The 24,432-nt window shown below is 41.5% G+C and overlaps 1 long non-coding RNA gene and 1 other non-coding gene across 2 annotated transcripts in view; both read right to left on the bottom strand.

Moving 5' to 3' along the window:
* Positions 1-422: 422 nt before the first annotated feature.
* Positions 423-24,432, bottom strand: part of LOC111092406 — a 32,132-nt gene continuing 8,122 nt past the window's right edge. Inside the window, exon 4 of the long non-coding RNA XR_005378428.1 lies at positions 423-478. This is a non-coding gene — a long non-coding RNA (uncharacterized LOC111092406). The remainder of the gene's footprint in view (positions 479-24,432) is intronic.
* Positions 21,795-22,009, bottom strand: LOC119866002. Its single transcript, XR_005378950.1, has one exon. It is a non-coding gene; the product is annotated as a small nucleolar RNA U3 (small nucleolar RNA).

The raw sequence follows: 24,432 nt of genomic DNA, 5'->3' as shown, positions 1-24,432 counted from the left end.
ACTGTGAGCGATGCCAGGGCATGCATTTCATGCAGAAAGGGAGAGCATGTCTTCTTCCATATTCCCTGTTGTCAGCCTCTGGCCCAGACACCAAAGCACTCAATCTCTCAAGAATTACTACCCCTCCCCACCACATCAACTTGTACAAACTATATATGGGGAAAGATCAGGACACCAACTATAGCTAGATGTTCAGCAGAATCCCAGAATCTAAGCCACAATTTAGGATTATTTGGAACAGCCTTCTACATAAGTGAAAATTTTGTTTGCATCTCTGATTACCAGTTTTGCTGAAGACAGACTCCTAGAAATTAAATTAATAATACTCTTGGGGGGATCCCTGGGTAACTCAGCTGTTTAGCACTTGCCTTTGACCCAGGGTGTGATCCTGGAGTCCCAGGATCGAGTCCCACGTCGGGCTCCCTGCACGGAGCCTGCTTCTCCCTCTGCCTGTGTCTCTGCCTCTTTCTCTCTGTGTCTGTCGTGAATAAATTAATAAAATCTTTATGAATAAATAAATAAATAAATAATAATTAAAACTAAAAATTCCAGTGTAACTAACCTATTCTGCTACCTTGGCCTCAAGTGTACAATATAGTGATCCAACAATTCTATACATTACTTAGCACTCATCACACTAAGTGTACTTTTAATCCTCTTTATCTATTTCACCCATCCCCCTACTCACTTTCTTTTTTATAAATAACATGATCATGCCTGCCACCTTAGGTGCATTATTTTATTAACTTTGATAGTTTTCAGTTCCTGCATTTGCTAAGTAGAAATTATACTATCTACATATAATAATTTTCCTTCTCCTTTCCAATAGTAGTTTTGTTTCCAAGGCTGCCATGAACAGGCACAATTACACAATTCCAAGAGCGCCATTCACATAGACCAATACGAATAATTTTCCTTGGAGTTGTGTAATGTAGCATGTTGGCAGTTTCCAATTTTCCAACGTTGTTGGCCAGAAATTTCAAAACAGAGTTAAATAATAATAATATGCCTTTGCTTGTTATTCTTGGTTTTGATGGGAATGTCTCCAGTGTTTATCCAGTAAGGATACTGTTGATGGGGAGTTTGAGAGAACATGGAATAACTGACATTAATCTAGGGCTTTTCCATATGTCATGGCTTATATATCTTCCACTACTCAACCCAGTCATTCATGTCATTAGGTCTCCCTTCAGCTTTGGGTCATGTCCTATTTTCTTTTTTTTTTTTTTTTAAGATTGTATTTATTTATTCATGAGAGACACACAGAGAAAGGCAAAGACATAGGCAGAGGGAGAAGCACGCTCACTGTGGGGAGCCTGATGCAGGACTTGATCCCAGGACCCCAGAATCATTCTTTGTCCAGGGTGGATCCTGGAATATTAGAGCCATTATGTTTTATGTTGGGAACTTCAAAGGTTTCTGGCTACAAGACAGAATAAAACAAGTTGAGGGAGAAAGAGTAGAAACCAGCAGTGATTTGAAGAGGAAGTACAATTAATTAATATTATGAAGCTCAATAAATATTTATAGAAGGAAGAGTGAAAAAGAGGGAATAAGGCAAGAAAGATGGCTATATGGCAGATAGGCAGACAAAAAGAACTGAATGAAGAAAACATATATATTGAGGTTCAGGTCTGACGTTGAAACCAGTGCTTTCTGCTACACCATTCTGCTTCTTTTTTTTCCTATCTTTTTTGTTAAAGCTTCAAAACAATACACCCATAAGGTCATGCAACCTTATTTTATACATGAGAAAATGAAGGCCTGGACCAAAGAGTTAAGAGATATATTTAGGATGGGTTCCAATGGGTTCTAAGTCTTCAGCTTATCAGTATAAATTAAGAGGACCAATGGCCCCCACTACAGACCCCTATGAGAGGCCTTAGTCCCTTCAAGCTTCTATAGCAAAAATATCATAGACAAGGTGGCTCATAAACCACAGAGATTTATTTCTCATAGCTCTGGAGGCTTGAAGTCTAAGATCAGGGTGCCAACAAGGTAGGAATCTGGTGAAAGCTCTCTTCCCAGTTGCAGACCATCAATGTCTCATTATACCCTCACATGGCAGTGAACAGAAAGGAAGCAAGCTCTCTCGTAATTCCCGTTCATGAGATCTCCACCCTGATGACCCCACCTAACACTAATTATGTCCCAAAGGCTTTACCTCCTAATACCATCCCACTTAGGGGGGTAGAGCTTCAACATATGAATTTGGAGGAGGACACAAGCATTCAGTCCACAGGAAAGCCCCAACTTAACAGATTATTTTTATTTGTTAAATAGTATGGGAAAAATTCAACAATGATTGGTAACAGGAAAAAAAATGCCTTGTTTTGGGAGGAATGATAGATATAACACAAATTGAATGCTAACAGAAAATTTGAGCAATTAAAAATATATCTCTTATTATCTTTTCTAGATATGATTATTCCCTCCTGAGATCCTTCATGATTTATGTTCTTCGTGGAGCAGAGTGACAGACCCATCAGCATTACCAGCTGTCTGGAAGAGACTTGACACCAGCTCTATCCAGTTGGCCTAGGACTTAAAGCATATCTGCTGCTCATCTAGTATCTTGGCAAAGGTACACAAGAACCCCTAGTTCACTCTGGGCTCTAAATACCACCTCCACGACACTGAAATGCACCCACCACCTGGTATACGTGTGATAGCCTTCCTAGCTGATAAAACAAGCAAGCAAAACTTGACTTCTTTCTTTTATCCCTACCAAATATTCCTACCAATACTCAGTGTTATAACTGGAGAAGCATAAGGATAAAGAAACTCGAGGATGATGCCATCAACAAATATGACATCCCACTCATGTGAAGAAAACACTTTTGCCATAGTCAATGAGCTCTCCTTCAAACTTTATTCTGCTTCTCAGATACTGAGGATCCTATAAATAAAATTAGGGCTCAGGCAGTGGAGTTCCCTGGAGTAAAGCCCTGGAAGAGAGAAGTGGGCTGGAGTGTGTTTGCTTCTCTGTCTCTAGGCCCATCAAATGGGGATCCCAGTGAACTACCTGATTCTAGACAGCCTCCTAACAGCCATAAAGGGACAGAACCTGTAAGAGACAAGGTCAGTTCTTGCAAAGGCCACCACCTCCATTGTTTCTGCTAGATCAGGATACTTCTCATCTATCACTTACATGGTCTTCTTAAGGAATTTTATCAGCAACAGCACCTAACTTGCTTACTGTAGAACCACGTAAAACATCTGTGCTCCAGGGGGCTGGCCTTTCCAGGTCTTAAATTTACTAATAGAACAAATGATAACAACAAAAAAACTTGATTGCACTTTAGTGACCTAGTTCTCATATATTTTATGACCACAAAGCATGTCATCCTTCTACATCAATCACCACATTGGTCTGGTGCCCTTACTGCTCCTGGGGAAGAGAATCAGTTTGCCCATCTAAGTGGAGTTGATTTCTACAAGGATAAAGTGGCTCATGTTAAAGCCCTAGGGTCAAAAAAAAAAAAAAAAAAAAAGCCTATTTAAAGGGACACCTGGGTGGCTCAGTGGTTGAGCATCTGCCTTCTGCCCAAGGCATGATCCTGGAGTCCTGGGATTGGGTCCCACATCAGGCTCCCTGCATGGATCCTGCTTCTCCCTCTGCCTATGTCTCTGCCTCTCTCTGTGTGTCTCTCATGAATAAATAAATAAATAAAAAATAAAAAAATAAAGCCCTAGGGTCATTTCCCATCTTTTCTTCTGCAAACTCTTGGCTTTTTGGGATTTGTGCTTCCTTGGAGACTCAGCCCATCTTCTGGCACACAGCAAAACACTGGACAAGCATGCTCTGCTGGCCCCTGCAGCTTTGGCAGAGAGGCACTGTTTGGCAGTTGGGACCCGGGGAATTCCCAATCTCTTAAGGGCAGCAGATGTTGCCTCAGTGCAGTAGCATCTGCCACCAAAGCCAGATGTGGGGATCTAATTGCTAAGTCATCAGCCTTGCATTTTTCTACAAGCTTGTAGAAATCTGTCTCCTTTTTCTTTACCTCCTTTTTCTCCTCCTCCTAGTCCTTCTCCAAAATTGGCATTAGTAACAGAAAGAGTTCAAGAGGTCTCCCTGTTTCTCATGTGGTCTGAGCCCCCCAACAGCTTTTCAATATAAATGATGTGCTGTTATTTGCTGCACCTGAGCCTATTTTGCCAGACTCACTGCTTTAAGCATCTTCTTCCCCTGACCTCAGCAGCTTCTTAACCCCAACATGCCTGTGGGTGTTTGGGTGCATTTTCATAACTATAATATGAAAGTCTCTGCTTCTCTCTGCATTGCCAAGGACCTTTTTGGAGTTGCTGGTCACTGGTGACTTTGAAAGCACAGATGACTTGGAACTTTGTAAAGTTCACCAATGCAGAGACATGTTTTAGCCACAATTCAAATCCTCCTCTCTGGAGTTGTCCTCGCACTGGTTTCCACAAGAGCTGGGGACCTCTGCTGAGTAGTTGGACCTTTGCTCCCTTGTTCCAAAGGCCTCTGCCAGAGACGTGGGAGCTGGCTGCATCTGTCAGCAAATATTGTCAGTCTGAGTAGACCTTCTCTTCTTATTTGAAGAAAAATCCCACTTTCTTTAGAAATGTGTTATGTGAAGATGCATACAAAGTTGTATGGAGTATCTTTTAAAACTTCTAACATCTTGTGGCGTGGGGCGGGGCAGGTGGGAACCCCCTGGGCGCCTGTGAAAAAAAAAAAAAAAAAAAACTTCTAACATCTTCTTTGGGATGTTTCCACAATCTACCACTTGAAAAACATACACCACTCTTGTTCATACATGCTGGACTTTGTGTCTGATGCAACCAGAAATGAAAAATGGCTTCTGTCAGTGGTTCTAAAAGTAATTCCAACATTCTTTTCTACTTCAGGGTTGTGCTCCAGCCACATCACCTGCAGCCTGCCTAGGAAGTATCCTTTTTAAAAAGATTTATTTATTCATTCATTCATTCATGAGCAACACAGAGAAAGAGGCAGAGACATAGGCAGAGGGAGAAGCAGGCTCCCTGTGGAGAGCCCAATGCAGAACTCGATCCCAGGACCCCAGGATCACAACCTGAGCCAAAGGCAGAGACACTCAACCACTGAGCCACCCAGATGCTCCTCACTAGAAAGTATCTAGACCCCACTTAAGATACCATCTAGGTGGCTCACTAGGTAAGTGCAGGGCCAATGCAAAGTGAAGCACAGCGGAGCTCTAGGAAGGTACCTCAAATTTCCTTGGAAGAAGAGAGACACAGAGGAGATTGTAAAGTGCTACCAATGGTCCCTTCTTACTGTTATCTGGATATCTGGATGAGTCCTATCTCACCAGGATGCCTTCACTGATCAGCCTCAATGTCGAACCCAACTGGGACAATTTGATCCTTTGGAGGACAGTGACTAAGTCTTCTTACCACTCTCCCATTTCTTGTTTTGTAGGCCAACAAGGAAAAGAATGTATCTCCAGCATCTCTTTCTCAAACTCTAGTTAGTTCCATCTTCTATACTCAGTCTCAGCAACCAATTCCAGCTGCTCCACCTGCCATTGCTTCCTGAAGGAAACCCCACTGCAGATTCGAGCAGAGGTAGAGGTTCCCTGTGGTGAACACACTGCCGTGCATTATTTCATTTACTCTTCACAAGAGCCCTGTGTGATAGTATTACTATCACTTTCATTTTATAGAAAACTGATGCTCACACAGGGTAAATAATTTGCCCAAGGTCACTAAATATTTAATGAAAGTGGGATATAAAATCCAAATGACTGCCTACAAGTTCTGTATGCTTTTAACAACATGGCCACCACGTTGGCCAACCCCTCAGCCAATGCTAACTTCACCATCTTTGTCAGCATCCTTTGTCAACACTACCACCAGGCACCTCTACGACTGAAAGCTGACAATCTTTCAAGTGTAAGAAAGACTTTCCCTACTTCAGGGTTCCTCAACCTTAGGATTACTCACATTTGGCCCAGATAATTTTTTGTTGTGGGAGCATGTCCTGGGCACTGCAGGATGTTTGGTAGCATCCCTGGCCTCCACACACTAGATCAGTAGCATTCCCCATCCCAGTGTGACATACAAAAAATATCGCCAGACATTGCCAAAGGCTCCTGCAGGGCTGTGAGGATGGGGAGGCAGGCAAAATCACTCCTGGTAGAGAGCAAATGCCTTAGGGTTCCCATTCTGTCAGCTTCCTCCTTGCTTTTGAGCTACAGTTCCTGAGGCATTAAAGTCTCTAATGCAAAACCTGTCTTTACGAAGACACTTTGAAATATTACTCTCTTTGAAACAAGTGCCTGCCCAGGCTCCCTCCAACCTACACTGTCCTCTGTGCTCTGTGGTATAAAGCTCATTCTTGGGGAACTCAGATGGCCCAAGGGAATTAGCTCAATCATTGGCCAGGTACCCTTTCAAGAGAGTAAGCACCTGAATTCCCCACCCTCTCCCCCCACCTCGCCCTCCCTCCCCCAACCCAAGCTTTCCAGGAGGGAAATTCCTCCATCCCTTATAGGACAGCTCACTCTGCCTTTCCGATCTAGAATTCTAGGTTACTTATAGAACACATCCTCAGGAGGCAGGGAAGAGTAATTTTGGGGTATTTTTTCTTTTCTCCATTGACATTCAGCGGGTACCACTGCCCCACTAACTGTCTAAAGGAAGCTGGTTCCCAGTCTCTAAGGTCTGCCTGGACCCTTTCTCTGCACCATTCTTGATAAATGAGAGTGAGGAGCAACATTTTCTCTTCTAGGTTCTTTACAATCAATTGAGCCTCTATTTTCAACTAGTTATGATGCTCATTGTCTGCTAAGTAAAGGCTACCTTACAAATATTAACTCATTAACTCTGACAGCCATTTGACCTCATCCCTTCCCTAGATGGGGAGGTGAGTGCTTGCCCCAAAAGAGCTATTCAAGGTTCCCTTCCCTTGAATTTGGAATTAGAATCAAGAGATTGGGGTTCTTTCTGGGTACCTGGATCTGTAACATATCAACTTGGCATCCCTGTAGGCCATGTTCCACCCTGGACTCAAAACAACAGAAGAAGCCAGTGTGCAGAGTGCAAGAGAAGAATGAAGAAATACCTAGGGAAGAGCAGTTGTGAGTGACAGAGAGAGGCCTCAAGTTCAAGTTCCAACTCCCAGCACATCCCCAAGAGCAGGATGCATCTTAGTCTCTGGGATGCCTGCCCACTCTGGGATCTTCACAAGAAACTCTCATAATTTGCGTAAGATAGTTTAAGTTGGTTTATGTTTGAAAGACAATGGGATAATATTTGTTACTTAAAGCCAATCTACAGACATTCTTTTTAGTGAAGAGAGTGCCATTTATTGGCACTCGGGTAGAATAAATGTTTCTCATTGCCGCTATACAGAAACCCTTATATTTACACCTAAGATAAAGATTTATACATAAATCAGGATGCGTTCCATGAGAGCTGAGGCCTGGTATTCTTTCTTGCCCTTTTAGGTAAGAGCAGAAGCAAAAAACTATGGAGTAAAGGTGACAAGCAAACCAGGCTTACCCTCTGCGGGAGACCAGGACTGGGGTCTTGCTATAAGCCTGGGAGTGGAGGTAGGGTGGAGGTGAAAAAGCAGGTGACCATGGAGGTCAGAGAAAGGTGAGAATCAGAGGGAAGGTGGTGAACCTAAAAGCCACCGAGCATATGGCTCTCAGTTCCCAGGAAAGAGCACCCAGGGCAGACAGTTCAAAATATAGAGTCAGTGAAACAAATGCCAGCACTGGCCATCAGACACTCTATTTCAGTTCATACATTCAATATCCTCAAAGACACGACCTGTTAATTTATGTATCCTTTCTCTACTTGCTTTCAGGTCACAAGACCAGATCAGAACATGGGTAAGCCTTAGTTGATTCATTTGAGCTGAGGACTAAGGTAGCCATTCTTTGGAGAGAATTCCTGTGATTTGAGGGGAGTTTTGATACAGACTGATTCAAGGCGGGGCCAGAACTGGTAGGTGGATTCTGAAGGCATGGCTCCATGAAACAAATCCTTGGTTCCTTCCCTCTTCCCTGTTGTGTAATCCAAAGCATGTGCTTATTCTTTGACACTTGATGTTTCATGCATTTATTCAAGCAACATTTACTGGTTATCTGCTATGTACCAGGTGTCTATAGCCACCAAAATAAAATGGGGAGGGTATCATCTTTTATATCAACCCGTTTTGCATCTATCCAGGAGATATTTTTACTTAAAGACCTGAAGACAATGTCCATGTAACATAGACACTGAGAGCTGCCACTTATTCGGCTATATTTACGTTCGTGGCCCTGGGCTAAGCACTTTCCATGCCTTACATTCATTTCAGTGCACAAGAACCCTATAGGGAGCTATTATTATCTCCATCTGACATCTGACAAAGCCCAGCTTTGGACACAGACAGCCTGATCCAACAGCCTGTACTCCCAAATCCCACATTTTCACAGAGCCATGAGGTATGAGTCTCACCTGATGGGAAGGAGCCCCCCACCCCCACCCCTTTGGAAGGGACTTGGTGGAGACAAGTCCCTGCCAGAAGTCCCAACCTTCAAGACTCAGGCAAATACCCACGGAAATGCCAAGCAGGGCACCTCTATGGTCAATTGTTTGGGCTCTTTGCAGAAGATGAACTGCGTGGGCAATCCATCACAGGGAGACTGTGGCGCCAGCCGCTGGCTCCCTGGGCCTATGCTTGTCTCCATTAACATCATTTAGATTTTAGACTTTCCCTAATTAAGAAAAGTTCCCACCAGCAACAGCAAAAATCCTCACCACCTCTTTCATTATCTTGGCTTTTCTTCCTCTTAATTACTATTGAGCTCCTGGCTGATTAAATTAGTTATTGAGGTCCTTTCTGAAATCTTGGGGAAATTATCTAAAAATCATGAAATCAATTCCCTTACGCTGTTTTAATCTTTTATGCCCTAGGCTCAAAAAAGGATGGGCAGACAAGTGCAGGCCCTCTGAGAAGTGTGCAGCCCCACACTGCTTGCCAGCCTTCTAGAGTCTTTGTGGACCATCTGGGTCAATTTCCTTCCAAGTAAATGAAATGCAAATAAAAATTCCAGCAGTTTTTCAGCTGCCGGCTGCCCAGCTGATTAGCATGACAGAAGCTGGGAGATGAGGCCTGACCCGGTGCACTTCCCCTCATCTCATTAAGTTGTAACTCCACCACGGCTGCATTCATGGTGTTTATTGACGCTGAAAGGCGTCTTTATCCAAAACTAGCTAAATTCACATTCAGAGTTTTTACTTGGAAGTCTTGCCTGCTCCAGCATCCACATGAAAGTGAACCTATTGTGGCTGGCTCATGTGTCCCGCTGATTTTGAAACAATTTGGAGGTTGCCCAAAAATGTTTATTTCACAAGTGTGTATCCCTCCATCCTCCTCCCCCAGCCTCCAAATGCACAGGGGCACCCAGTGCAGGAAGAGGTAGGGGTGAGCGTGGGAGGAATTCCTAAAGTCAAGTTCTGCAGATGCTGGGAAGTAGGGTCTATGAGAAGGCTACTGGTCTGGAAGATTCCCAGATCTGGAGGTACCGTGTACCCTGCCACAGCTCACAAGGTCGGTGCAAAGCTTGCTCATCTGGGCACAGGCTTTGCACAGACCGCTGGCCTGGCGCACGGTTTCCCGATCTCACCTCCTCCTTTTTCAAAGCATTTGAAGTTCAGTGTCCCTCCTCTATCTGTATCCGTTAATCACATGTGAAAACATATGACAGTAGCCTTCATGTAACTGTGGGGTCTTCATGGGGCCGAATGATCTGCTCACTGTCAAGCTGGGATGACTCAAGACTGTGTGACCCTCCTCCTTTATCATTTGAGAAAATGTCTGCAGAAGATATACCCTGCTTCACCGCAGATAAGGGGCATGGATCTTTGGAAATTGAGAATGAGGGAAGAGGAGATGAAATTCAAGAGGAGGGAAGAAGTCATTTTTTATTTGTGATTCTCTGGTTGCCCACCCGCCCTGGCCCCATGAAAAATCATGGTCAAAACCCTACCTCTTTGACCCTGTTGGGATTATAGCCAGGGAGAGGGCTTTGAAATCAAGCATAATAAATAATCAGGGTGATGAGTGATGTTTTTATATGAATGAAAAGGCTGAAGCTCTTTTTCCTTTTTTTTAAGATTCTGGTTAACATTTAGCCAGTGTACCGGTGTGCAAGGATTTCTATGTGGTAAATGGGTTGGTGTCCTTCAGTGCATGCTGGAGACCACTAGCACTCCAGAAAACATCTTCTAAACCAGTAAACAACGTTGGACCTGTTGCAGTGCTTTACCAGTCTACGAAACTAACTTAATTTTTTGCTCACAGTCTCTATGCTAAGTGTTCTAATATTCAATAATTTTCATTAAAATCTTTTCCTACATTCTGTTTTCTTTTAGGGCTAGGTTGGTTACTTTGTAGGTTGGCTTAGATTTCCCTGGTTGTTAATGAAAACGTTTTGTTTCCTCTTCTGCTGGCCAACAGGAGGGTATGGGTGGAACAGGGTTGAGTGACCATCCTTAAGGACTGTGCACAATGGCTGTCAGATCTGCTCAGCTTGCTATAGATGTAGATGTTCCTGACTCCCGTAAGGCTTGTAACTGTACAGGAGCAAGGAGACTTCAACAAGCCAGAAAGGGCTAGCCGGGCCCAAGCCACCTTCCTGTGGCCACAATATAGGACTGTTAGGTGTGAGAGCCAAGACAGTGTCTGATGAGTGACTGCAGATTATGATGGGATGGAAAACCCAAGTGAGCTTGCCTATCTCTCTGAGTGCATGCTGCCTTCCAGAAACTAGCCAGAACCCGTAACATTAAAGGTGCTATCTTAGGGGCACCTGGGTGGTAGGGTCAGTTAAGCATCACACTCTTGGTCTCGGCTCAGGTTGTGGTTTCAGGGTCATGAGATCAAGACCCCTGTAGGGCTCTGTGCTCAATGGAGAGTCTGCTTACGGCTCTCTCTCCCTCTCCCCCCACACCAGCATTCTCTCTCTCTCTCTCTCTAAAATAAATAAATAAATAAATATTTTTAAAAAATAGTTTAGGGCAGCCTGGGTGGCTCAGTGGTTTAGCGCCACCTTCCACCCAGGTGTGATCCTGGAGTCCCAGGATCGAGTCCCACGTCAGGCTCCCAGCATGGAGCCTGCTTCTCCCTCTGCCTGTGTCTCTGCCTCTCTCTCTCTCTCTCTCTCTGTCTCTCATGAATAAATAAATAAAATATTTAAAAATAAAAAATAAATTAAAAAATAGTTTAAAGGTGCCATTTTATTAAGGTGCCATCTAATAACACATCATCTCCTTGATTCCTCACAACAACCCTGCTAGTTATGTGTGGGCAGCCCCATTTCACAGATCAGAAAACTGAGGCTCAGATAATCACTGTGAGGTCTGTAGCCATGCAGGTATTCACTACCACAACACTGAGCCTGGAAGCAGCTTCTCACCGACCCTAGAGTCCATATTCCTTCCGATGCACTTTCCTATCTTCTCCATAACACATAGGCCACACCTTTCCTCTTTCTGGTTCAAATGTGAGGCAGTGATGTCCCTCAAAGAAGTAAAACCCGTGGGAGCTACACACAAGACATTTAGCAACCTTGTGGGCTTATCTCTTTGATGCCACCTGCCACAGCCTGTGCTGCCTCACATAATGTCCACCCCAGCAAAAAGGAGAAGGTAAGTTGGCTAGAAGAAAGAATAAAGGCCTGTTAATGTTTTCTCCATTTCCACTGTGCCCTCAGTGGGGACATGGTCTCCCATGGTCTCATGGTATGAGATTTCAGAATTACATATCAGCTTCTCTGAGCTTCTCTGCAAGCCAGGCCATCCCAGGGACCCACCCAGCAGGCCAGGCCATAGCTCTGTTACTGTCATATACCTGACTGCCTCTCACCAGCAAGCCTGTGGAGGATGACCACGGCTGACTCTGAAGTGACCTGTCTCCCCACAGTAGCTCTGTGAGTGCCATCAATGATCACGTCCTCAATGGTGAGAATCGACTGTTGTCCCAGCTTGCATCATAGGAAATAAAACTATACTATATCAAGGATATATTTTCCCATTTATCCAAAAATGATAGACTGACCAAATGCCAGGCACTATATTAAATACTGTACAACTGTCCTATATACTGAACAAGTAGAGGATACACGTACTGGGTCTAGCACCAGTTGGTCCAATCACCTACAAGCTTGTTAGAAAAGTAGAATCTTGCGCCCACCCCAATCCTACTAAATCTAAATCTGCATTTTAACAAGATTCAAATGTGCACTGTAGGATTTATCTCAAGCCATCTCCACAGCCATCCTGTGAAGTGGGTATTTTTTTTGCTTTCTCTATTACAAGTTAAAGACAAACAAACAAAAAACAAACTAGGACTGAAGAAAACTAGACTCAGAGGCACTCAGTAGTAGCAGATCTGAAATTCAAACCCATACATCCAAGGAAATGACAATTTATTCTTTCATAAATCACTTAAAGACCCTGATTTCACCATTTTGCTTAAATTCCAAGTTAGAAAGGTTCCCCATCTCTCTATTCCCTTTTTCCTAGTCACCCGATGCACATGTCCTCTCCAGGTCCCAATACTTAGCTGGTGCTTCCAGGGAACAAAATATGCTCTTCCTCTTTCTCCTCATCCCATCTAAACTCCTGTTCAGCAGCAATGCGAATCTCAGTTAAATGTTGAAGAAAAATCAGGCTCACTAAAATAATTCAGTCTAAGATGTGCATGATTGATAGCCCCTAAGCCTCCCATAGTCATCTGCATTTTAAAGGATCTTAAGCATGCAACTAAATCTCTGTTTACATGCATTTGGAACTAGGGAAGCAGAGATTTTTTTATATTTTGTTTTTCTTTATCACATGATCGACTTGGAACCTGTCCTATAAAAGGTCAGGTCTTGGGATCCCTGGGTGGCGCAGCGGTTTGGCGCCTGCCTTTGGCCCAGGGCGCGATCCTGGAGACCCGGGATCGAATCCCATGTCGGGCTCCCGGTGCATGGAGCCTGCTTCTCCCTCTGCCTGTGTCTCTGCCTCTCTGTCTCTCTTTGTGTGACTATCATGAATAAATAAATAAAATCTTTAAAAAAAAAAAAAAGGTCAGGTCTTGTCATTTATAATCACTTCTTTGGATTAGTTAAAACCACTGGACTCACATTATTATTCTTATGGTCATATGCTTAATGCTATGCTGGGCCCTGCTTTGGGCAAAGCAACCTGTTGAGACGAAAAAGTCCTCATGCTTGACCCTGGCAAATCTAGATCTAGGTCCATTCTGCCTTGCTCCATCCTTGCCTGAACCAGAAGAGAAAATCTCCAAATAACTAGTTGGGCTACACGAGGCTGCTTTTTTGGTGGCATTTAGCAAAATGGGGAAGGAGATGAATTCTTGACTTTTATGACAGTCTTCCTGCTCCCTGCCCTCCCACTCCTCATAGATTCTGGAATGGCCCCATAACCCTCTGAACTGTGGATTCAGTTCCACTTCCACTTTTTAGGAAATAGAAGGAATCCCTGATGAGTTGCACTTTGAAGAACAATGCTCATTTGGAGTGTTTTATCATTGCTCTCATCCATTTACCGAGCATTTCCCAGTTGATGAGCACTATGTTAAGTATTTAATCTTTAAATCAAAACTACTGAGAAAGTATCATTTCCTCCCTTTTAATATGGTGAAAAATGAGACTCAGAGAAGTTAGGCAACATACCTGAGGCTCTACAGCCAGTATAGTATGGAGCCACAGTACAAATCTACATCTAACTCCCCAAGTCCCAGCCCTTAGGTGTGACCTCCAGTATGTGTAGTAAAAGGAATCTCATGTCTTAGAGTCCCTTCGTGGGCAGGGCCAACTTCTCCATTGGGCACAGCAGGTATAGTGTCTGGGAACACAGTAGTTTTAGGGACCCATGAAAATATTTTAATTGCTTTTAACATCAGAAGAAAAAATTAACTTCACAGTTGAAAAAAATATTTTACTATGTGTTAATATATTCACCTTTATAACAATACAGTCATAAAAATATAATTAAAATTTTTTTTCATGAAGGAAGAGGCCCACAAAAGTAAAAGTATCAAAGGCCGGTGAAAATCATAGTCTTGCTCAGAGGTGACCTCGCCAGCAGTTTCTGCTGCTCTGCTGCCCGTATCATTGGCCACAATGCCTCAGAAAGGATGGCATTATTATCTCTAGTGTCAGAGAGGAACAGATGACCAGAGAAGATAAGTAATTCTCTTCAAGTCCTGGGGTTGGAGGAGATAGGCTGGCCTATGTGGCAGACCATGATCCATGACCTTGCAGGTGGCTGGAGCAAGTAAGTCTTAGGGCTATCAGATTGATCTGCACATTATTCCTCTTGGGTGGAAGTTAGAAGAAGACCAGCACTTTTCACTCCTTCCTCATCCACCCACCCCAGACCAATAAGTTTTGCATTGTTCCATGATCACCCAGGCTGGCAGGGAGGGGGTCTCATTGTCCTGTGCCATCAAATTATAGACAATGGGACGTGTAGATGGCTCTTTGCCAGCACATCTGACCCAGTTGCAAGTCAGAAATGTTTCTGGCCCCTTCAAGATGCTGGTACAAGCAATGGTTTGTCATCCAAGCCAGATTCTCATCTGCTTGTCCCCTGGTGCCCAACCAAAGAGGCATCTCTTTAGGAATTCCACATGCTTTAGCCTTCTTCAGGGAATAAGTCCTTTGATGGTGCCAGCAGCCTGGCAGTTGCCTTTGAGAACTCTTGGCCAACATGAAGGGATTTTCATGTAAACAATAAACTTTGGCCTGGAAAAAGCCAACTTGAGCCCAAACCATTCATCTTGTATTCCTTTCTCTCTTCCTTTAACCTACAGAATGCTACTCAAAGTTAAAATGGCAATTTTCAGTGTTGTATAAGAAGAGAAGCTGAAATCAGGGTTATGTGGCCACACTGGTTCACTAACACTAACAGTGGCATAAAATATTTATGTGAGTACATCCCACTTCCCATGAACTTCACTTTAGATATCCTCAGGTGATTATGTCAAGGTTTTATAAATTGAATAATATGTTAGGTATATCAGTGGGTTGGTTTTTTACCAGAATTCATAGATGATTCCTTTTGCAAGTTCAGGACCTTTCAAGGTGCTCATAACCCTGTCTATAGGGTTTTTATAAACTTGTATTTTAGAATATCGAATTGATTGAACAAAGCTCTGAATTGAATACGAACTATTTGTTAGTTTCTTGAGTTCAAATCTGGACTGTAACCCAAGACATCAATATAAAGTACTAGGATGAGGTTCATGAAAATTAAAAAAAAAAAAAAAAAAAAGACAAAACTGTTTCAGGGAGAGAAACTGAAGCCTTTGAGGAGAAGATAATAGAATTCTGTTAAGTAACAAAGACAGACAAAAACAAAAACAAAAGCCAAAGCTAGCATCCTGTACTTGGGAAGGATAACAATGTTCTGGAATGTTCCCTGGAAGCTATCTTGTCCTTAAGTTGTTTGTCCATATGTGGCACAGATTCTTTTTTTTTTTAAGATTTTATTTATTTATTTATGACACAGAGAGAGAGAGAGAGAGAGAGACAGGCAGAGGTTGAGAAGCAGGCTCCTTGCAGGGAGCCCAACATGGGACTTGATCTGGGGTCTCCAGGATCACACCCTGGGCCAAAGGCGGCGCTAAACTGCTGAGCCACCTCGGCTGCCCTGTGGCACAGATTCAATGGAGAGCAGCCTGTGCTGTGGTAATGAAAACATTATTAATTGAAGAATAGAATCCCCTGTCAGATTGCCTGATTCATTGATTCATTCAACAAATTTTATTGGTTATCCATGAACTGTCAGGCACTCTGGAGGAAGACAGACTAGTTCCTGCCCTTCTGGAGATTACATTCTAGTGGGGGACAGAAGCAGATATAGCCAGGATAGTCACTGAGACAGTACCTCACACGCTTGGCCTACGTTAGCCATTAACTAGACAGATGCAAAAATCCATTCGCACAGGCTCTGGGCTGGCAAGAAGGGTGATGGACATATGGCCCTACCTGCAGACAGGGAAACAAAGTCTGTTCTCTACTTTGTAATATTTTCTGCCTGGCTCATAGTATGTGCTAGTGTTATAACTCTTTGAAACAACCATCATCCACGTGTTTTCATCAAGACAAAATGGAGACTTGATGGTATCAAGTTTGTGAAAAAGTCACACAGCTAGCATTGTGGAGCCAAATTCAAGTTCAGGTATGACTGACCTTAAAGGCTTGTGTTTATTTTTTTTCCTGTTAGCTTTAAATTTTTTCCACTTTTTATCAAAGTTATATATAGACACCATTTATTGAATCAATATATTTCTTCGAGGCTGAAGGCATATCCTATACCCCTCTGCCCCTTTCCCCTTCCATGTAACTATTTTAAATTATTTTAACTGATTTATCTTATACGTATATTTGTATCACTAAAAAAACATGTTCATAGTGCTACTTTAAAATTTTTCAGCTTTAGGCATTATCATTTGAACCTTAATTTGAAAATATAAAGATTTCAATCTCTTTTCTTCTACCCTCCCAATATAATGTCTTAGACGCTTTGGCTACAGAACTCAGTGTTTGTATTGTTATGACAAGGCCGAATGGTAGAGTAGGGAGTTTGGCAAGCCCTCTTCTCAACCAGCAGTGACAAAACTCAGCAAAAGAGCCAAAAGCATTTTCAGGATGCTGGAAATCAACCCAAGGCATATAAAACTTGAGAAATATTTCTTCAAGAAAGACTACCGAAACTCAGGTAAGAACCATGGACCGCTGTCATTTTAGCCTGGGATTAATCCCCGTTACCATCTGCCTGTGCTCTGTCCCCTGGCTCTAGTCTGGTAGTTCCACCAAGGCAGAGCAGGCCACAAAAACCCAGCAGCTTCACCAGACAAGGCTGACTTGATGAGGAGCAGAAGCAGAAAAACCTCATACCCTGGGCATTGTCAGAAATGGTAGCAATTGGGCAGTCCAGGTGGCTCAGTGGTTTAGCGCTGCCTTCAGCCCAGGGCGTGATCCTAGAGTCCCGGGATCGAGTCCCACGTCAGACTCCCTGCATGGAGCCTGTTTCTCCCTCTGCCTGTGTCTCTGCCTCTGTGTTTTTGTGTGTGTGTCATAAATAAATAAAATTTTAAAAAAAAAAAAAAGAAAAAAAAAAGAAATGGTAGCAATTGTAGTTACAAACAAATAGGAAAGACCAACATTGCAGCTAACCTCATATTGGGCCAAATAACAGAAATGTAGCAGGAAGACCCATGGAAGGAGATAGCCATAATGGTCTCAGTCATTTCTCACATGTCCCTGGCAGTCTGGAAAGCTACACACATTTCCAAGGCTATGTGCATGTACAGGAGAGATTAGAGTGTGGTCTAGCTATCCATCTGTCCCTGGCTGAATACAGGCCTTGCATGCACACAGAGAGACACACAGGGAGCTGGTGAAAAGCAAAATCCAAGGAAGACTTGTAAATGACCTGAACTTTGAGCGTGTTCCCCAACCCCATAGAGATCTATCAGCCAAGGTTGGAAATTCTTACTATCTTAAGTGTTTGAGCACAATCTTTGATCACTAAATCACACTGAGATAGAGATGATCTCTAGGAAACCAGTATTAAAAAATCAAAATGACACTTTAAATAAAATGGACAGGGGACATCAGGAGCTGTACACTGTAAGAGAAACAGAGCTCTTGAAATTAGTCTAGGCAAGTCACCAAAGAAACAGTCAGCAACAGCAATAACTTCTAAAAGGCCTACGTAGGGAGTGGAATCTCAGGCTAGAGTTGCTGTAATATATTATCCAGTTTCTAACAAAAACTTTAAAGATTTGGGTCAGTGGGAGCAAAGCAGTCAATAGACACTGTCTCTGAGGGGGTTCAGATGCTGAACTTTTCACAAAGATCTCAAAGCATTTATTATAAATATGTTCAAACAACTAAAGAAAATCAGGTTTAAAGAACTGAAGAAAAGTATAATGACAATGACTCATCAAAGATAGAATATCAACCTGGAGCTAGAACTCATAAAAAAAAAAAAAGAGAGAGAAAAAGAAACAAGTGGAAAATCTTGGCATGAAAAGTAAGATAACTAAAACTGGAAAATGAAGGCCTCAACAGAAAATATAAGGGAGCAGAAGAAGGAATCAGTGAATTTGAAAATAAGATGACAGGGGATCCCTGCGTGGCTCAGCGGTTTAGCGCAAAATAAGATGACAGGGGATCCCTGGGTGGCTCAGCGGTTTAGCGCCTGCCTTTGGCCCAGGGCACGATCCTGGAGTCCCAGGATCGAGTCCCACGTCAGGCTCCCGGCATGGAGCCTGCTTCTCCCTCCTCCTGTCTCTGCCCCCCTCTCTCTCTCTATGTCTATCATAAATAAATAAATAAATCTTTAAAAAAAAAAAAGAAAAGAAAAGAAAAAAAGAAAAGAAAGAAGAAAAGAAAAGGAAAGAAAAGAAAGAAAGAAAGAAAAGAAAAGAAAAGAAAAGAAAAGAAAAGAGGATGACAGAAATTATCCTATCTGGAAAACAGAAAGAATAAAGAAAATTGAACAGAGCCTTGGAGACCTGTGGGAAACCATCAAGCATAACTTGCACAGAATTCCAGAAGGAGGGGCACCTGAGTGGTTCAGTTGGTTAAGCGTTCAAATCTTGATTTCAGCTCAGGTCATGATCTTGGGGGTCATGAGATCAAGCCCCATGTGGGTCTCCATGCTCATCGGAGAGTCTGCTTGAGATTCTCTCTCCCTCTCTCATTGACCCTCCCCCGCTTGTTCTCACTCTCATAAACAAACAAACAAACAAACAAACAAAAAAGAGTTCCAGAAGGAAAGAAAGGGGGAAAATGCTTTTGAATAAAGGATGGCTAAAATTTCCTAACTGAGGAAAAACACGAATCTACCCATCCAAGAAGCTTAAAAAACATTTTTATATCACGAAAGATCTACTCACATATATTTAAATGTATATGCTTAACATTTAAAGAAGCTGAAAAGCCCATTAGAACCTTTCAACATAAGATTGAGGGTTGTACAGTCTAAGTCTTCTTTGCTAGACTGTTTTGTTTGCAGGGCCACTAACATCAGTATCTTTATGTCTGTGTGTGTGTTGGAGTCCCTAGAAAAAATTTTTCAAATATCCTGCTAGAGGACCAAATCTTGGCTGCAAGTGCTCTGGCATCTCATCTCATGACTATCGGTCAAATTGCTGCCTCCAGTCCATACATGCTTCAGATAATAAGACTCCTATCTCCTCCAGGACTAGGGAGGAGAAGTCCTCTGGCTCATCAAGTGACAAGAGGTCCCTCAAGTGCTCTCCAAACATCAGCAAATCCTTATTTGTTTGTTTCCCTCATCATTTATTTAGACTTTTAAAAATTGTGTAGAATTGGTAATATATTTTCCTTAACTGCTTGCTAGAATTTACCAGTGAAGCCATCTGGGCCTAGAGTTTTCTTTGAGGGAAAATTTTAACTACAAACTTAATTGCTTTCATAGATATATTCAGGTAATCTGTTTCTTGTTGAGTGAGTTTTGGCAATTTGTACTTTCCAGAAACTGAAAAATACTTAATCCGTCAAATTTATGGTAATACTGTTGTTCATAATATTCTCTTATTATCTTTTCTAATATTTGTAGACTCTGTAGTGGTGTCACCTATCTCATTTTTTAGAGTGGTAATTTGTGTATTTTCTTTTTTCTCTACCAATATGGTAGAAGTTTATCAATTTTATTGATTTCCCCACATACACACCAAATTAAATAAACCAATATAAAATTGATTTTCCTTTAGCAAATAAAATAAAACCAACTTCCGGTTTAATGAGTTTTCTCTATTGTTATTTTGTTTTCTGTTCCATTAATTTCCATTCTGATCCTTATTATTTCCTTTCTTCTGCTTACTTTAAGTTTAATTGGCTCATCCTTTTTTCATTTCCTAAGGTGAAAACTGAAGTTATTGATTTGAGACTTTTCTTTTTTCTAATATAGGTGTTTCATGTTACAAATTTCCCCAAGTACTGCTTTAACAATTATCTCACAAATTCTTTCGTGTTGCATTTTCTTTTTTTTTTTTACATTTTCATTTTTATTCATCTCAAAAGTACATTCAAATTTATCTGACTCATGTTTTTTAGAAGTGTAGTTTTTAGTTTCCAAGTATTTGGAAATTCTCCTGATATCTTCCTATAATTGATTTCTCATTTAATTCTATTGCAGTTCAAGAACATACTTTGTTTTACTTGAATGCTTTAAATTTTTTGACACTTGTTTATTGCTTCATAATATGATCTGTCTTGGTCATTATTTTACATGTACTTTAAAAGAATGTTTAATCTGCCTTTGTTTTATGAGTGTCCTATAAGCGTCAGTGAGATCAATCTGGGTGACAGTGGTGGTTAAGTCTTCTATAGTCTTTTTTTTTTTAAATAAGTTTATTTAAGTAATCTCTTCAGCCAACAAAGGCCTCAAACTCACAACTCCAAGATCAAGAGCTGCATACTCTACTGATTGAGCCTGCCAGGTGCCCCAAGGCTTCAATATTCTTACTGATTTTCTGTGTATTTGTTTCTATCTACAAACATAATTATAGATTTTTCTATTTCCCCTTGCACTCTATAATTTTTTGCACCATGTGTTTTCAAGGTCTGCTATCAGATGCATTCATTTAGATTTATGGATGAATGGATGAATCAGTTTCTATATGATTAGGTAGTTACTGTGTTTATCCTAGTACTATTCTTTGTTCTAAAATATACTGGGCATCCCTGGGTGGCTCAGCGATTTGGTGCCTGCCTTCAGCCCAGGCTGTGGTCCTGAGGTTTTGGGATTGAGTCCCACATTGGGCTCCCTGCATGGAGTCTGCTTCTCCTTCTGCCTGTCTCTGCCTCTCTCTCTCTCTCTGTGTTTGTCTCTCATGAATAAATAAATAAAATCTTAAAAAAATAAAGAAACAATAGTATACTTCCATTTCTCCCCTCTCAGTCTTTTTTTTTTTTTTAAGATTTTATTTATTTATTTGGGAGAGAGAGCATGCACATGAGCACAAGTAGGGGTGGAGGAGAGGTGAGAAGCAGAGGGAAAGGGAGAAGCAGACTCTCCACTGAACAGGGAGCCTAACATGGGGCCCCATAACCTGGACCTGAGACCCATGACCTGAGCTGAAAGCAGACACCTAACTAACTGAGCCACCCAGGTGCCCTACACATTTTATTTCTACCTATGTTATAAACCCCACAGCATGTTATTATTATTTGTTGAAAATGGTGGATTATTTTAAAGAGAGATTTAAATAAGAAGAAAGAGTTTTTATTTATTTATGTAGTTATCTTTTCCGGTTCTTTTTTTTAAGATTTTATTTATTCATCATAGACATAAAGAGAGAGAGAGAGGCAGAGACACAGGCAGAGGGAGAAGCAGGCTCCATGCAGGGAGCCCGATGTGGGACTTGATCCCGGGTCTCCAGGATCAGGCCCTGGGATGAAGGCGGTGCTAAACCGCTGAGCCACCCGGGCTCCCCAACTAATAGTTTATAATCAGGAGAATAATGACACCCAAACCAGAGTTAGGGACATGTGTGAAAACCAGGTGATGAGAAAGAATAAGTAGGTGTTCTGGAGATTGCAAGCAGATCAATTGGCTGGCACATAGTGGGCCAGAAGGCTGGGAGATGGTGGTGATATATGGGGCACAGCATATCATCTACAGAGGAAGAACCCTAATGGTGCTTCCTCAGAGAACAAAAATAGGCTGTGACAGCTACTGGGCTCATCTGTTTTATAATCTCAGTGTGTCAAGTTAGGAAATCTATTTCTTAAAATAAAACAGAAAGCACTCAGACTGTGTCCTCTCCCTCTTACTGCCCCAAAGGAGGAGAAAAACAATCATCAATGGCAAAAGGCGGTTGCAGAAACAATACCTAGGGCCAGCTTCATGCTCAGGAAAGAACATGGTGTCTCCTTCTCATGGTTTTGGGTACTTGACATGATTAGAGAAACATTCTCTAGTAACAAATTATAGAAATGATCCCTAAAAGTATAGTCTTAAGTCAGGGAATATTTTAACTGAGTCATTGCTAGTTTCACTCTAGTCTAGCAGTATCCATTTGTCTTCCTAGCAAACTCTTGGACATTCTTCAGTGTCCATCCTAAAACTAGAATAAAACCTACAGATGAATAATTCTGTGATCTTGCTAATGGAGAAAGCATGTCTAAGTGGAATAGCAAAGGTAAAAAATGTTAAATGAGAGGAGTGGCAGTTGATTTCACAAATGTTTAAAACTTCTGTATATGAAAAGTGCCTGAACCAGAATTAAAAAGTAAAAAGCCTAAAACAAATTTTTGGAAGAAATCTTGGAGTTTTTTAAAGATTGTATTTATTTATTTATTTATTTATTTATTCATTTATTCATTTATTTGAGAAAGAGGGCATGTGTAAGCTGCAGGAGGGGCAGAGGAAGAGGGATTCCAAGGGCAACTCCACTCGGAGCACAGAGCCCAAGCAGGGCTCAATCCCATGACGCTGAGATCATGACCTGAGCTAAAACCAAGAGTCAGATGCTTAACTGACTGAGCCACCCAGGTATTTTCTATTATAGTTTAAAATGTGTGACTCAGAGGCACCTGGGTGCCTCAGTCAGTTAAGTGTCTGTCTTCGGCTCAGGTCATGATCCCCAGGTCCTGAGAACAAGTCCCATGTCAGCTCTGTGCTCAGCAGGGAGTCTGTTTCTCTGGCTACCTCTGCCCCTCCTCTTCCTCCTCCTCTCTCTCTCTCTCTCAAATAAATAAATAAAATCTTTTTTTAAAATGTGTGACTCAGCAGTTGAACTTCTATTATTCTACAGAAATACACAAACTAGTGCACACGATACATGTATGAGGATTAGCAATAGGACTATTTGTGGTGGTAAAGAAAATTAAAACAACCTAAAAATTCTTCTGGAGAGAATTAGCTGAATAAAGTATGTTCCATTTAGATATTAGAATACCACACTGTTTATTGTTTTTAAGTTAGATAAATTTATATGCACAGACATAGAAAGATGTCATAGATGTAGCTATAGATACATAGAGAGCTATAGATATCGATACATAAACATACACACAAATAGACCACATCTAAGATACACACATATACACACTCATATTTAGTAATATATGTAGAAGGAAAAAAAAATACAACCAATCTGCTTGAATAAATGTCTACCATTCTATTAGTTTCCTTTCACTGCTATAACAAATTACCACAAATTTAGTGGCTTATGATGACACAGATTTACTCTTTTAGTTCTGGAGATCAGAAGTCTGAACTCTCACTGGGGCTAACATCAAGGTGTTGGCAGGGCTGGTTCCTTCAGGAGATTCTAGGGGAAAAACCATTTCCTTATTTTTTCCAGTTTGTGGTGGCCACCTGCATTCCTGCATTCCTTCCATCTGTCACTCTAACTCCTTGCTTCCACTTTCACTTCTACTACTAACTCAGATTCTTGTCTCTCTCTTATAAGGACACTTGCAATCATATTGGGCTCACCTGTATAATCTAGAATAGTCTCTCCCCTCAAGATCTGTAATCAATCTGCAAAATTTCTTTTTGCCATACAAGGTACTAGGATGTGGATGTCTTTGTGGTGACATTAGTAAGCCTACCACAACCATTAATGGCACTTTTCTCTAGGAAGTGGCATTGAGATTATACCTGCTTTGTTTGGTAGGGCACAAAGTCAAGAGCTATCAGAAAGAAAACAAGGTTGCTGTCAAACCAGTCTTGGCAGACATGGCATACAGAGGATGATGCAAACACATCTTTCTGTTTTCCTTCAGTCCATATGGAATTTATCTCAGTTGGACGTTTGACAGTCCCTCCTTCCTTTGTACTCTTGATCTCTGAACTCTTCCACACAACCTCCCCTTGATCCTTTCTACTTCTCCACCCATCCCAATTCTGGTAACTCAAGATTGGTCTTGTCTTCCTTCTGGATTTGCTAAAATTGACCACTTCTCAAAGCATAACTGTGATATGGTATATACCAAAATTACTGTGACCTTCACAGTAATGACCAAATGGGGGAAAAGAGGTGAAAAGGACACAACAACTCCATCCTTCCATATAGGGGATTTGCACTATCTATATTCTACATTTCTGTCTTTTTCTAATAATTTTTTTTTATTTTATTAAGTACTTTAGTGCAAATCAAAGTAGTAAAGATTTCCTGTAACAAATGGTTAAAGTTTTCAGTACCTAAAGGATGAATATCTATAATGAGTAAAGAAGAAAAATAATTATCAGTAAACACACAAAAGTATTCAATCACTATAGTAATCAAAGAAATCCAAAATCCATATAAATATCAGTATAGAATGAGGGAGAGAGCAAATAGGCATGCATACAGAGCTGGCAGAAATATACGCTGTTACGAGCTTTCTGGAAAGGAATATATATCAAATGTGCTAAAACGTAAGTATTCTTTTA

The sequence above is a fragment of the Canis lupus genome, chromosome 25, assembly GCF_011100685.1.
Source record: "Canis lupus familiaris isolate Mischka breed German Shepherd chromosome 25, alternate assembly UU_Cfam_GSD_1.0, whole genome shotgun sequence".
Lineage (NCBI taxonomy): Eukaryota > Metazoa > Chordata > Mammalia > Carnivora > Canidae > Canis > Canis lupus.
The sequence above is the reverse complement of the archived record's forward strand: the minus strand, read 5'-3'. Positions and strand labels throughout refer to the sequence as shown.